At 27.8% G+C, this 16,575-nt stretch overlaps 1 protein-coding gene across 2 annotated transcripts in view; it reads left to right on the top strand.

The window, feature by feature from the left end:
- Window positions 1-1,365: 1,365 nt before the first annotated feature.
- LOC129976488 (methylcytosine dioxygenase tet3-B-like) overlaps window positions 1,366-16,575 on the top strand; it is a 92,962-nt gene continuing 77,752 nt past the window's right edge. The window contains exons 1-2 of one of the 2 annotated variants that reach the window (XM_056090212.1): window positions 1,366-1,445; window positions 12,785-13,018. The gene's annotated coding sequence lies outside the window, so the exon portion shown is untranslated. The remainder of the gene's footprint in view (window positions 1,446-12,784; window positions 13,019-16,575) is intronic. The other variant, XM_056090296.1, reaches the window with a different exon arrangement.

Here is a 16,575-nt window from a genome sequence, read left to right as displayed (position 1 = left end):
AAAAAAACATTTGTTAAATTTTTTTTTTTTTTTTTTTTTTTTTTTTTTGCTCTTTGAAAAATGTGATAAACAGGTTTTTGTTTTTGTTTTTGTTTTTATTATTATTATTTGGTTGATTCCGTGAATACTAACTGTGACTGAAGACAGAGAGGAGGGAATATTTTTAATACGTAAACGTTTGCCTAAAAGAGAGAAATGCCATTTCCTTTTTGTAACAAATTATACCAAATTTATTCCCAAATAAGACAATTTTAAATGGGCGAAGATGCATATTCGATTCCTTTCTTTATAACGAAGTTAAATATAAAATCATCAATATTATTCAAGTATACAAAAAAGTTGAGAAAGAAACAATGCCTTTAAATTTTCAAAAAAGTTATTATTTCTGTTATTAATGTTTTATCTCCGTTTTAAGTCATTTATATTTTTAATTCTTCTCATATATATATTTTTTTAACTTGCGAGAAGATATAATAAAATTTAAATTATCAATACAATCATCATCAGTGTTGAATGTATTGCGATAACAATGGAATACTAGTAGTGTCATGTGCACAATTCGAACGGGAACATATCCGAGCATGAGTCAGAGAGCATTAACATCACGAATTGATGCGATTGCAGCAGTGGAGTAAAATCCCATCTATTGTGTATCTCTCGTGCTTGGAGGAGGCATTAAGCGAAATCACACCGCACCCCCCTTTACTGTCCAGATCCCTTACGATTCGGCCCATTTGCGCTGCGAATGAAAGAGGGAAATCGGTACAGTCATCGATATAATCGATCAATAGTTGTTATGCACCAACAACCACCTCGAAACGAAGGAGTTTCGGGAAGAAGTTTTGGGACGGGTCTGGCAAATGCCACCAGGACTTGAACGCACGTGCAAAGTTTATTTATGACTTTTGCGAAGAAATTGTAAGCTTGAAAACTTGAACTTGCTTTTTGAAACTTGAAACTTATGATTCACTCACATTTTTTCTCTCTCCTTTTCTACATGGTAAGTAAATTTATTCATACGTATTATAGAATAAAATTCGATTATAAGATTGTAATTTTAAATTTATATCAATATAATTTTTAATTAAAAATATTTTAAGATATTTTTTTACTTTTGAAACAAAACTAATTATTTCATTTTTCTTAATAAACAAAATGGAAATGATTAGTATTTATTGAATATAAATGTAAGGTCCAAGTTTTTGAATTTTTGTTTTTTCCCATTTTCTACTTGGTAAGTAAATTTATCCATATGTATTATAGAACTAAATACGATTGTAGGACTGTAATTTTTAATTTATATCACTTATAATTTTAATTTTTAAAAAAGCAAAGTTTATTTATGACTTTTGCAAAGAAATTGCAAAGCTTGAAAACTTGAACTTGCTTTTTGAAACTTGAAACTTATGATTCACTCACATTTTTTCTCTCTCCTTTTCTACATGGTAAGTAAATTTATTCATACGTATTATAGAATAAAATTCGATTATAAGATTGTAATTTTAAATTTATATCAATATAATTTTTAATTAAAAATATTTTAAGATATTTTTTTACTTTTGAAACAAAACTAATTATTTCTATTTTTCTTACTAAACAAAGTGGAAATGATTAGTGATTATTGGAAATAAATGTAAGGTCTAGTTTTTGAATTTTTGTTCTTCGCATTTCTACTTGGTAAGTAAATTTATTCATATATATTATAAAGCAAAATTAGATTGTACGACTGTAATTTTTTATTTATATAATTTTTAATTCAAAAACATTTTTTGTAAGATTCTTTTTACTTTTAAAACAAAACTAATTATTTCTATTTTTTCATAATAAACAAAATAGAAATGATTAGTATTTATTGAATATAAATGTAAGGTCCAAGTTTTTGAATTTTTGTTTTTTCCCATTTTCTATTTGGGAAGTAAATTCATTCATATGTATTATAGAACTAAATACGATTGTAGGACTGTAATTTTTAATTTATATCACTTATAATTTTAATTTTTAAAAAAGCATTTTTTGTAAGATACTTTTTATTTTTAAAACAAAACTAATTATTTCTATTTTTCTTAATAAACAAAATGAAAATGATTAGTCATTATATAATATACAAAAATGAGTTTTTGTTTGTTTGTATTTTGTGCGCTGCCGATTAATACGATTGCGATAAAACATTGGCAATTAATTGCTTGCATGTGCGCGAGGGTTATAGGTTATAGGTTATTATAGGTTATTATTATAGGTTTATATTATAGGTTATATATTATAGGTTATTATTATAGGTTATAGGTTATTATACAATTATTATATCTAATATACAAAAATGAATGTTTGTTCGTTCGTATTTTATGCACTTCCGTACTGTTCATTCGATGGCGATAAAACTTTTCCAACTTATTGCTTTGAGCCTAGAAAATCCATGTTTTTCACGTGGCCAGATATTTGATGGATGCTTCCGAATCGAACAGCCACAAATTTATTTGTTTTTGCTGAAGACCGGAAAACAAAAAATATTGTCTGCCCTGAAGCACTTGAATAATAATAATAAAAAAAAAGAATAAATATTATTTATACTTCTCCTTTATACATCATTCACTTTCATTGAATATATTCATTGTCGACCAGAAAATAAATAATTTTCTTTCTATCATTCCTAATTAAACAAGATAACTATCTCAAATTTCAAACGATATTTCCAAAATTATTTCTTATGCAGCAGCAACGCGGCGGGTACTGGCTAGTTGAAAATAAGTGTACAATCTAGATTTTTTGAATTTTTTAGATTTTTTTAAATACAAAGCGGTAAAATAAAATACATGCACACACATATATATAAGAAAGATGGGTGTATATATGTGTAATAATAATTTCTACTTAAATTAATATTACCTAATGTACCATTCGTATCTAATTTCATACTCTGAGGTTTCAGATATAATGCTCATAATCACATCTTTTGAAATAAATTTTAGATTTATAATTCTCAACAGACTTCTATAAAATGCTGTAAAGGTTGGTCCATATAATTTTAACATACGATATCATTGTAACATTTTCTGTAATATATATAATAATCCATCAATCGCAATATTTTCTTAAGTCAAATGATGCATTAGCAATTTATGTTAGTTGTAACTTATTTATTCATTTTCATATCAGAGTGATCTCAATTTAGAAATAATATTTTCATGAAATAATATTAAGTCGTAATATGTGAGCAAAGAGCACTTGTCTTTAAATCTTTTTATTTTTTTCTCAAAAATATAAGCCATGGTGATTTAAACTTGGAATCCGCTGCGCCTATATTATCTTTTTGTTTTTCAGTTACAACAATACATATTCTTTTATTGATAGACTTGCCACCTTTAATGACCGCTGGTTTGGCTGAAATATTGTTTGCTCTACATTTCTTTTAAATATTCCATGTATAAGTTTGATGTTCATGATTCCCTCAGAAAGGTATTTTTAAACTTTATATTGTGATAGCCATTGAAGCATTGCTATTTCACTAGCCATGCACTTGTTCCATTCATTTTTTACATGAGTGGAGACAAGTTCCATAATTTCAAGGCACTATTAAAACTGTAGCAGCTTGATTAATCTATCTCTAACTTTCGCAGTAATGTAACAAAAGTTTCTTATTTTTCACTAGTCGCCTTTGGGGTCCAGCTTGTTAGTCAGGGATATTAGTTATCTTTAATTTCATTTAAATCCTTTACACTTAACCTCACCTTCATGATTTCGTCAGATTACCAGACATCAAAGCTGGGTAATTTCAATTACCTTACACATGTTCTAATCATTGTGTACGTGAATCATTTTGATGGAGAAAAGTATCATGATATCATAGTGCTATTAAAAAGATAAATGATCGTTCTATCTATCCTCTAACTTCAGAGGTATTGTTTTTAAAAAATGCCAAGAATCAGAAAAAAATTGCACGATTTCTAAATTGGCATAGCTTAAAGGTAATTTTTAAATTTAGAAACTATCATTTTTGTGCAATAATATTTTCAGAAATTAAAAGCTGAAAAACCTCAGAATTCAGTTTCAAGTGATTAAAATTCAAAAAAAAAAAAAAAAAAAAAATCACTACTAGGTGTACATTCCTGCACTCCAAGATATATATGGGTCGGATTTGGTAGTTGTAGGTCAAACGACTTGCCCAATTGATTATCAACACACATATAAAAACACAGAAAACACACATTCATTTTTATCAGCAGTAAAGATAGAAATGCTAACTACTAAGATTTTAAAAATTATCTTTCTTCCTTTGCTTTTAACTATGGAAAAAAATTTGGTGATTAATTATTTGATGAAACTATGAAAACGATTTGAATTTCACAGCAACAATGAAATATATTGTTTAAAAATTATGCAAAAAAAAAAAAAAAAATCGTTTCAAAAAATGTCAGATTTCTGGAAAAAGTTACGTGCCAAATAAGTTTGATTGGCATCAATAAAAATATAATTTTTTTAATTTAAATTTAATTTGGCAGAATAATATTTTTTAAAGTTATTGCTTCTGACGCCAAAATTTGACTTAATTGTTAAAATTTTCAAGAAAATTTCAAATAAATAAATAAATAACTTTAAGCTTCACACTTCTACTCTTAGAAATATATTTGTATTGTATTTGGCAGTTTTTTTATTAAATCACCAGATCACGGTCACACATACATTCTCCTTTATATTACTAGAAAAGCAAGACACACACACAACACAACACACACAACACACGTATATATATTGCTTTGAATTTGCTATAAATTATGTATGCATATAATAATGCTTTTTCTTAAATATTTCACCTAAATTTTTAGAAAAATAATTGTTTCTGTTACAATATTTTTATATAAAAATATTAGAAATTATAAGAAATCAAAATTGACTTCTAATTTCAATTTAACGAAATGTTTCATATTTTTATTTTTAAATGACTTCGGGAAATTATTATTTCAATCCCAAGTGCATGTTGGGGCTTTATATTTGTGTAACCTATGGAGAAATTAAAAAAAAATTTTTTTTTCGGTTAACCCATATATTTTAAAAGCGCGTTAAAACATGCCAGACGAATTTTAAGGCCTGCCTTTAATACGAGACAGAAAGCGTTCGCTTACCGCCTTTACAGATGAATAGCGACCAGCTGGCATTTTTAAGCCCGAAACTGCTCAGAGTCCCCAACACAAATGGGCCAATCCCTCCTGCCCCCTCCCCTCCAAAGCTTTTGAGAATGAAAATCACATTGAAAAAGGAACGGGCCCGGTGCGCTTCCTCTATTGTTTAGTTTACCTCCCAAACTGAGATAGGGGCTGTTTCCATATTGCCTTTTTTAATTACTGCTAATTCTCTGACGCTACAGAACCAAGACTTGTATTTCTTATTAGATAATAGTTTATTGAATACTTTCAAGTTTTCAAAACATGTCTACCTAAACAATGTATTTTTGATAAAATGTGTTAACATTGTTAAATGGTGGAAATTTTTCTCTGTGAAATCTGCGTACTCTAAAATATTACACATAGTGTTTACTATTTAATCAGTAATCTGGTTTTTACCACAAAACATTCATTATTTTTATATTACTGCAAATAAGCTTCTTTCATTTGTTGTTTGGTTCACAAGTTTTATTGTTGTTTGGTGCATAATCTAGTGACATCAATAAAATCCATGGATTGCACATAAAAATATTTGCATTACTAATTTCATTGTTTATATTTTTAAATTCTTACTTGACACGCCTTTCGTTTTAGGGAAAGTGAATAGCTATTTTTATTTTAAATGGATTTAATAGGATTTAATTTATTTTACAATAATATTATAGTAAAATATAAATATAAGCCTTTCACAAATTTCTTTCAAAAAAAGGTAATATTACATCATTTGTTTTTAAAAAAAAAATTGCTTTCACCAGTAAGGCTTTTAAATAAATTAATCCAGCCTTTTAACGCTCAAATTATATTTAAATGTGTAACGTAAACATTTTACTTTTAGATATTTGTTTTAACCAATTGTGTTCATTTATAAACGCAATTGATTTTTTGATCAAAAAATGCATAAGTATTTGACAAATTAAGGCTTCTTGTTGATGTTTTGATAATGTAGAAATAAATACATATCCGAGACAGCTTTGATGATACGGATAATCAGCTTTTGATAGGAGATCTATATTTTGATCCGCAGTATGATCAGGTATGGCTCTTGCGCCACTAAACCTCACAATCCAATCCTATATTTTGACCATTTTGAAAACTACTAGATGGCTGAGTACAGTAAGGAAGACAGCTTCATATTTCAAGTATCCACAAGCATTCACGTTGGCATTTGGTAGCTTCAACTAATTTGTTTCTTTTCCTAACTTCATTTTAAATCCATTTTGTAATTTTTTTTTATTAATGTAATGAATTATAAGCCAATTTTATTGTTTTATCAAATATTTTACCCACGTGCTTTAATAATAAAAAGTTAGTTAGTTTTAGTTATAACTTTTAAAAAATGGTTAATTTGATATTTATTTCTAACTTAAATTTTCACTTTCACCTTCATTTTCCCCAAAATTAAGCACAGAATGAAAGTGTGGATAAGAGTCGAATTAAACCTATCACTCTACGATATTTCGATTCAAAGATTTGAGTCACTTTTAATTTTCCATCACATTTTTTTTATCAATATACTGCAGATATCATAATATTCTGATATATATTGTTGCTAATATATCTCAATTTTGAATTATTAAATTTAAAAATTATATTTTTTTAATAATTTTTTTTCAAAAGTATTTAATATTTTCAAATTTATTGTTTATTAAACTTTTTATCGTTATGTATTAATATTATTTAATTTTTGTGTCAGTTATGTGAATTGACTCAAATTCAAATTTTCTCGTGTTATATAAGTATTGATATCATTAAATAAAATGAAAAGGTCATTTCATTCTTCTGTTGAGGTATAAATTATAAATATTTCATTTAAAAATAACTCGAGAATAGTTTAAAATTATTTTGTAAATAATTGAAAATTCAGATTGGCAACAACAATGTTTTGGAACTTTTGAATTTGTTGTTAAAAAAATTTAGAATTACTAGAATTTGAATGAAAATAAGTTAATTTTAATTTGATAATATTATTTATAATGTAATAAGATTTCGTTTTATAGTAAGTTTGTCTGCATTTCCTTTTTGTTGACCCACGAACACAACACTTTGTTTATAAGTATGTAGTCTTAGTTTTGACTAATGTGATTACAATTATTTATATATAAGAAAAATTATTATGATGTAGTCTAATTAATGTTTTCATTAAGCAATGAGTTTTCATTAAAAAATTCAATAACTTATTCATCCATATTTCCTCGATTTTTTTGTATGTCTAATTATAGAAATATGATTTGCCCTAAAACTTTCAACAAAGCCACCTCTATAAAAGTGAGCGAATGCCTGCTGTGTTCCCATTTAAAAAGACAACCTTTTATCAATGGTTGATTCTTGCCTCTTGAGCTAATCTTAATGTTTTACCTATAGAGACTTATTCCTAAGACTTCTTTGTACTTTCATTAAGAAAGAGAGAGCAATTACAATAATAATAAAAAATTTATCACTCTTTTTTTTTACTTGTACCGTGTTCTTTTAGCAGAACTCCGAGTGTATAATTGTGTATTGTGCTTACATGAAATAGGAAACTTCTCGGTTATTGCGCAAATAATAATAGTTTCTGTTCTCATTACATTTTGAATAAAAGAAAGTTGAACGTTGGAGATTACAAGAGTTAAGATCTGTTTGTGACTGAAACTGAACAATAAATGGTATCTGCAAAATGCTTTAAAAATGACGCTTTTACTTTAAAGAAGGATTTTTCATTTTTAATTTATTTGTAGCGGTAAAACTTTCGCTAACTCATTTTCCTGGAAATAAATCTAATTTGACTCAAAAATTATAAAATAAATATGAAAATGAAGCAAAGATTAGCTAAAAGAAAATTCAATTAAAAATATTTATAAGATTTTAAATTAAATCTTTCTGGTCGATGCGCTTTTCCTATCTGTTTTTTTTTACTTTCCAATGATAAAGAGCTGGAAAGCAAAAAAATTGTGAGAAATTATTATATATATATATAGAAATTGTGTGTGTATATATATATATATTATTATTATTATTATTATATAGAAATTATTTTTATATGGAATTCCATGTGAGGTGAATACTGAAGCAATTTTTCTTCCATTATTATTTTTTAAATATTCTAATGTTCTAAAGCTGTTGTAAAAAATCTTAAGTAAAAAAAAAAGTTGAGAGTGAAATTTTTTAAAATTTATAAATACATTTCATCGATCTGTATATTTATTTTAATTTCAAATCGTGACATTTTTTTATTTAGATTTATTTATTTTTAAATGTATTCCATCTCTGTTAATAAGTATTATTATTTTAACACTTAAGCATTATATTAATTAAAATGTATTATTTACATTTTCACCTCATTGGCTCTTTGGGAAGCATTTACTAATTCACAATTTTCAATAGAAAATGGAATACTTGCAAAATGAGGTTTTAAAAACTTCATTTTTATTTTTTTAATTGAGGGTCATTAATGAGGAATCCCTCCATCATGCACGCACACACACTAATGTGTCTGTATTAATGAGACATTTTTATTTGTGTCAAGCCAACCCTGTAAAATGAATGCAATTGTAAAGTGAAAATGATTGCATGTTAGTGGTATCTTTCTAATATTTCTGGTAGAAATACCATAGTGAATTCCAAAATTGTTGCATATTTTACTGGAGGAAAAAAAAGATCATACAATATGCTAGAGTGGGTTAGGATTTTTAAAAATACTGTTCCCAGAAATAATATTTTCTCGTCACTTAATCATCTTTTTATCTTACTCAGACGCACAGATGTTTGAAATGAAATGACAGAATACTGAAATGTAGAAAATGTAGTGTTAAAAGGAGAGGTAATTTTAAAAGTTATTTTAGAATGTAAATATAAGTAACTGATTATAAATATAAGTAATGAGGAAATGAAAAATATTATCACTCACTCATTTGTATCTTAAAACTTGTAAAATGTAGAATGTTCTTTTTTTATGCATTTTAAAAAGGAATTCAGGTAAAATATATTTATAATATTTAAAAGAAGTATATCGTAGTTACTTAAGAAATAAATGATGTGCGATAGGAGAAGATGTAAAGAATAAAAAAAGTTTTAATTTTTTATTGAATTAATTATTTTTACTGGGAATGGTTGTCGGAGGAATTAATAATACTTGCATTATTTTGAAAGTTTAAGCAAATTTCTTAATTAAGAAAGATAGGTTGAGAGATTTTATGGTTCTAGGTAGTATGATAAACCTGAAACAGACAATTTAGTTTCACATATCAACGTATTTGTAATTTATTTTTTTGGAATTGAATACAATGAAGTATTTCATCTCTATCAATAATAAAGGAAAATGTGTGTCTGTGTGTATGTGAGTCTGTCTGTCGGCGTTCTACATGCCATATCATTTGATTTGGAGCTGCCAAATTTGTCACAAATAAACTTGGGAAAATGTAAGGGCTCATCTGAGAGAGGCTTTAAATTTTTTTTAATTAATTAAAAAAGCATGAGAGATTTTGGTGTGTGAATTCCCTAAAATGTTACTGCACAAAATTTATTATTATGCCATTTCAACTTTCAAAAGTTGCTTTTTCAGTTATATGAATTATATTATAATAATATTTCTTAAACATCTAAAAATTTTAAATATATATATTTTTGCATAATTTGTAACTATATATTTCATTGTTGCATTGAAATTCAAACCGTTTTCATTGTTTTGTCAAGTATTTAATTACTCTATTTTCTTCCATTGTTGAAACTTAGGAGAGAAAAAAAAAAAAAAAAAAGATTACGCTTAATAGCTAGTAGCTATGTTGTTTGCATGAGGAATAAAAAAGCGGAGTTACAGTATCGCGAATGACAATATGTAGTTTGAAGGTGGAATAAAAGTCTCTCATAATTCATACTGCCTAGGACCACAAAATGTTTAAATTCACTGCTACACCTCTAAATGTCCGTTGACAAGGACGACTCAATGAGAGCAAGCATATGGCCATACAAATTAATAAAGAATTTCGATGTCTTTCATCAGTCAGAGTTCTTCCATATGGAGACCTATATCCCTCGAAATGATTTCAGTCCAAAGCTTAATTTCACCACTACTATAATTGTCCTTTTCTCTAAAGCAAGACTTAAACCGGGTTCCATGCTCTTTTTTGATTAGAGTCGATTAGAACCTTTCCAAAGTAAATCTGGATTCCTCTATAGAAATTACAGATCTTCATTACTCTCGGCCCCAAGTGACAGAAATTAACCAGCCATAATTGAACATTCTGCATTTCGGTGGTCTTCGTGCATATATACCTATATGATGAAGACATCATCCCATTGCTACTTATTCTTCGCTCTGCTACTGAAAAATGATCCGTTTAGTTTAGTTAAAATAACGTCCCGTTTTTAAAGCAACACTAGGGCTATTTGGGGACAGACATCGGAATTTTGAACCGCTGTCAGATGACGAAGATGACATCTGAGCTGGCACCCTCTCTCCAAAATACCACACCACCACAGCGAGAAGACGTTACCACGACTGATTTAACATTCACCAGGCCCGCTTAAACGGCGGTTCTTCTCTGGAATCGGGCCTCGAACCTGAGACCCTCTAGTTCCGAAGCCGAGACCTTACCACCGCGGCCCGAACAATGATGAGAAAAGACATGTTGCACAACTAATTCCTTCATTAGCAAATGACTAAAGAAGATTATGATCGTCGATTAAATTTGCTATATGTAAATAATATGGGATTGTAGATAAACTTTTTACAGAATTTTCTTGTTGGGGTGATTTCGTTTCCACTAAAGTTTGGTGGCTAAGATGCAAGAAACGCTGAAACGTCTTGCAGTATCAGCTTGTGATGAATTATTTTTATTCATTCGATTGTTCGTCATTTCAACGAATTGGTAAATGACGGAATAATTAAAATAAATTTTACGGTCAATTAGGTAAAAATCAGAAATATGATTTATTAATCAATGCTGTAGCAGTTGCATTGCTCTATCTTCTTTTTTGGATAATAGATGGCGATGCCTGATTAGGTACGCATCCCATACGGCATTGAGATTTTAAAATGAGGAGATGAGACGCTGTTCTGTTGAGGTCTTGTCTTGTCTTTCGTGTTTGTTTTGTGTGAAATGTGATCATTAGGGAAATGTTCCCGAAAACATACGTCCTCCTGCTTCCATTGCACGAATCATAACGATCATCAATTCATCACAATGCCCTTTTCTTCAAAAAAACTTAGTAACTATCATTCATAAATGGTTAGAGGATTTTTTTTTACATCTAATTTAATGAACAAAAAATTATTTATTAAAAAAAAATTGTCATTTTTATATTCGATTCCTTTCCCATCCCTTTCAAATGAATGTCTGGAAACAGGCGATTCTTTAACTTTTAAAGGAAAGTATTATTTAATATATTATCAAAGGTAAGTTTAATTAAATTCTCTCAGCTAAAGTTATTTTGTCATACATGTTCGTGATGAATATTCAAGCATTCATCTGAATCGTTTTTAGGAGTGGATGTAATTCATGTGACTCCTGAACTTTGGATACTTGATCTAGTGTGGAGTCATGATTTATAGTTTAAAAAGTTCTATTGAAAAATGCAATAGAAATTTATTCTGCTTTTTGGTATTATTACGAATGCTAATCGAATATCAAGGCGTTTATTCATTTTTTTTTAAATTTCACGAAGTTTGAATCACTCCTATTTATCTCCCCCCTCCCCCCTGGTGAAATCACGTTGATCATTTCGAATGGAATCTGAAGTAAAGCAAGCTGGTCAAGTGGATGCAAATCCTTTCGGGGTTTTTTCTAAATGCGTTTTCGAAATAAATAAAGAAATTTTGATTGATGTATCCCATTTTATGCTGGCAATACCGATCTAGATCAATCATTTTTAATATATTGTTTACTGCACTTTAGAAACTCTTATTATTTTTGAAAGAATTAATAGCATAAAATGAGAAATATTTTTTTCTGGAAGAATAAATGTGATGCAATAATTATTATGTAAAATCTAAATAAAGCGAGTATACTATTAAATGAAACATTCATTTAAACGCTTTGTTGATTTGAAACTCTTCCAGCGAGACTTCTATATGAAAATATGGTATCTGTTAAAAATGGCAAAGAAATAATATTACATGTTTTAAAATCTCCAAAAATGGTTTCTTTTTTTAAAAGCATTTTCACGACATTCAAATAAAGCCATGATTCAAATAAATGCCATGTTTCAATGCCATGTTTCAAATAAATGCCATGTTTCTTCAATGCCATGTTTCAAATAAATGCCATGTTTCTTCAATGCCATGTTTCAAATAAATGCCATGTTTCTTCAATGCCATGTTTCAAATAAATGCCATGTTTCTTCAATGCCATGTTTCAAATAAATGCCATGTTTCTTCAATGCCATGTTTCAAATAAATGCCATGTTTCTTCAATGCCATGTTTCAAATAAATCACTGACAATCTTCACTAGTAGGAAAGCATTTTTTTTTCTCTCTGTCAAGAATTGATTAATAAAGATGTTACAGCATCTTACTTGGATAATTGTAGAGTTCCCTGCGAGTTATATTTTTTACATAGAGTAAAAAGAACAATCGTTAAAAAAAATTTATACGTGTAATTTTTGAAAATTTTTCTATTCTATTGCAATCACTAAATAGGCCATGTCGTTTCTAGAATTGCCACTTTACAGGGGATTAGTATACGTGGCAACGTAGTAGGTTCGTACATTCATAACAAGGACACTCCTGCTGCGACTGAACGTCCAATGGTGTAAAGGAATCCGATGTATTGAAGGACTGTAGTACTGTGAAGAGCATCGCAAAAGGTCAAACTGAATCAGTATCTTGATCGAAGTTGGATGTTTCCCGTACAAGAGATATTGAAGGAATAACTTAGTATTTGCTTCGCGTAAGTTATACATGTTGTTCTTTTTTATCTATAAAAAATGCTTCAGGTAATAAATATTATATTATTTCTCTAAATAATCTATGATGATTTATGAAATGACGAATTTAACATTTAAAATCTTAACCACAATTTACTTTATACAGTTTCTTTTAGCTTCAATCCTTTAAATTTGATTAACAAATTAAGGAAAGTAAGTAAAACAGATTTTGAGATTTTACAATTTTCATGATTTCAAGTCCAATTGCGTCAATTATCGTGTTTTATATTATATTAACATACTTATCATATTTTATGCAATTTTCTAAAATTTTTAGTATTTTATATTAATAAGTGCAACGGATTACAGTTAGCTAAGATTTGAACGCAAAGGCACATTGGTACATTTTGAAATATATATTTTGAAGAAAACTGCTTGTTATATAGGCACAGTCTGTGTATTTTCAACATAATGTATTTTGACTAAGTCCATGCATATTTTTGGCACTTCTTTCAATATGGGAATTCCTATCAATCACGTATCTTAATAGTTTCCAAGAATTTTCCGGATATTTTTAAACCTATAATTAAACAGTTACTAAGCAATATTATTTAAAGTTTGGAACAATTTATGGATGCAGTATGTCTGTTCAATGGTTATTCACTGTACCAATGTATATAATTGGTATCTACATTTATATCATCTGACTGATTAATCTATTTATATTCAAATTACATTTGAGCGAAACAAAAATAAATAACTTCCTTATGTTTTTATGCCAACTTAAAAAAGAATCTGTCTAGTACTTTTGGATATCTAATACTTTGGAATCTGTCTAATTTCTTTCATTTAAATTTGGAATGTGATTGCAATAATATTTTGGCTAAAATTATTACTTTCAGCAGTGAATAACAAGTATGAAAAACATTTACTATAGTATATTTTATTAAGTAGCACATTTTCCCCTCATTTATCGCTTTTTTAAGCCTATAGTAGATGGCTTAAAGAAGGAAGCAACATATTTGGAACTCATTCCATTTAAAAGTTATTTGCTATGAGGACTAAGTTGTCTCCTCTTATTACCTTGACTACAGTAAATTGATCTAATGCAATAGGAATCCCATAGTACTATAATCTAGATAGTGGATTAGTTCAAATCATCAGTTAATCGAAGGGGAAAAAAATTCCACCATAATATTTGTCAATGCTTAATCTAACAATAAATAAATAAACAGCTGGAAATTGTTATTTTTAAGTTATTACTGAAATTATTGAATAAATGTAAAACCTTTATTCAACAGTTTTTTCGTTGAGGTACAGATTTAAAAAACAAAATGCCCTTTTATCGTCCTTTGCAGACAATTTATATCTTAAATTTTTCGCTTCATTATGTAATAATTTGTTAGTATAGCCGAGTGTCGGAAAGTGTTAATTTAATACGGTAAATGACACCAATACTTTTGCAACTATTTTGCTAAAAAATTTCGTTAAATATCTTGAAAATGTTTAGAAATAATAGAAATGAAACAAAAATTCCATTTCTATTTATTTATTTTTTTTCGTATTATCTAAATATTTATTGAATTTTGTTTTTCGTATTATCTAGATATTTATTGAATTTTGTTTTTAATATAAGACTTTTTTAATTTTTCCCTCTCAAGATTCCCTTTGCAGATAGAAAATTTCTGACAGACCAGAAATTACAAATTGTATAAAAAAAGGAAAATTAATGAGCACCAACTGTAATAAAATTAAATTAAAAACTGTTATTTATCGAATATTAATGGAGGTTCTTAAATCAAGAATATTTTCTTAACGTATGTGACTACGTTCGGGATGAATTTTTTTCAAAAACGTCCGAAAACTGTTACAATTTTGAATATTTGCATAATAAAGATGGATAAAAAAATACATTTATGAAAACCTGTATATCCCGTATGAAACCTGTAAAACCTGTATGGAACCCTGTATATCAGTTAAATGTCAAAAATATTTAAAAATTGGGGAAAATGGCATTTTTTCCAATTTCTAAACATTTGGATAATGGCATTTTTTCTATTTTCCACTTCCCCACCCCCCCAAAAAAATGTGAAGCAAAAATCTTCTAGTTTAGAGGTTTATCAAATGATTTGTTTAAAATTTTGCGGATGGCTTAAGGAACATATTATCCAGTTCCTGAACTGAAAAATAAGCTGCATTTCTGTCCATTCTTTAAATACTTGCGTTCGACTGGTAAATGACACGAAATTTACAATTTTTTTCACATCTTGAAGTATTAAAACAACCATAAAATATTTCTAAATGAATAAATTACTTATTTTCTAGTTCAGGAACTGCAGAATATATTGAGAAATTATTACATCATATTCGAAGGAAAAAAATACACTTTGAATTTTGAATGCTATCAGTGTTTCAAGAAAATTCTATTATATTCTATATTTGAGAAAATAGCATCTAAAGATTTAAGACAACATAAAAAACGTATATAAATGTAAATATAAAAATCAGTGTAACTTCCGAAAAAATAGACTTAGAAACAAAATTCTAACGATTTCATGAAGAAACCTGTTTAAACATTAAGAATATTAAATAAATAATTAAATAAAAAAATCCACAGTTTCGCAAAAGAAATCAACTTTTCAACATAGTCACCTACCTTAATTCGTTTCAATTACAGTTCATAGAATAAGAACCGCAAAACCCCCTAAATTTCTCACCATTTTCTTGAGACACCGACACTGATTTCAAGAAATCTTGTCTCAGTGCATTGAATCAGAAGTCTAGTAATTTGCAATATAACTGGCAACAACTTGCAATTGCAGTCTAATAACTTGCAGTAATACAGCTTCTTTTTCTCAAACCCATGTAAACTGCGCAGATAATAAACAGATTTTTTTTTTCTCTCTTAGTTTCAACAACAGGAGAAAATAGCGTGCTATTAAATAATTTATGAAGGAAGGAAAACGCTGTGAATTTTATTGCAACAATGAAATCTATTGTTGAAAATTATGCAAAAAATATTTTTTTAATAAATTGTTCAAATTAAAAATTTTTTACGGTAATTAAATTGGTATAATTAAAAAAATACATTTTTGATAAGATTAAAAAAATAATTTTAAAAATTTGGAAAAATTTTTAAATTTAAAAATTTTATACTGGAATTATTTAGAAGAATAATTTTATTTTCATGAATTATGGGAAGAAAATATCTTTTAAAAATCCCTATAGGGTGCACATTTTCAATTTCCAAATCCATGGCAACTTTGATAGTCTTAGATAAAATGATCTGTCTTCTATATACATCGACACACGCACACTCATTTTATTATTAGTAGCGATAACAAAATTTTTATCATGTTATAAATTCGCCTTTCTGTATAGAGAATGAAACAAGTTATCCCTTTTCTCAAAATGTATTTAGCCCTTGATCTGTATCAAGGCTTTTGAAACTGATTTATGATCTCAAATGTGATCGCATAGAAAAATGCTGTGATCATGAAAACTTTCGCAGATTCCTATTCTCTCAAATCCCCCAGCCTTTCCTGTTTGAAAAAGAAAGAAAGAAAGAAAAAAAAAATGT

The sequence above is a fragment of the Argiope bruennichi genome, chromosome 1, assembly GCF_947563725.1.
Source record: "Argiope bruennichi chromosome 1, qqArgBrue1.1, whole genome shotgun sequence".
NCBI lineage: Eukaryota > Metazoa > Arthropoda > Arachnida > Araneae > Araneidae > Argiope > Argiope bruennichi.
The sequence above is the reverse complement of the archived record's forward strand: the minus strand, read 5'-3'. Positions and strand labels throughout refer to the sequence as shown.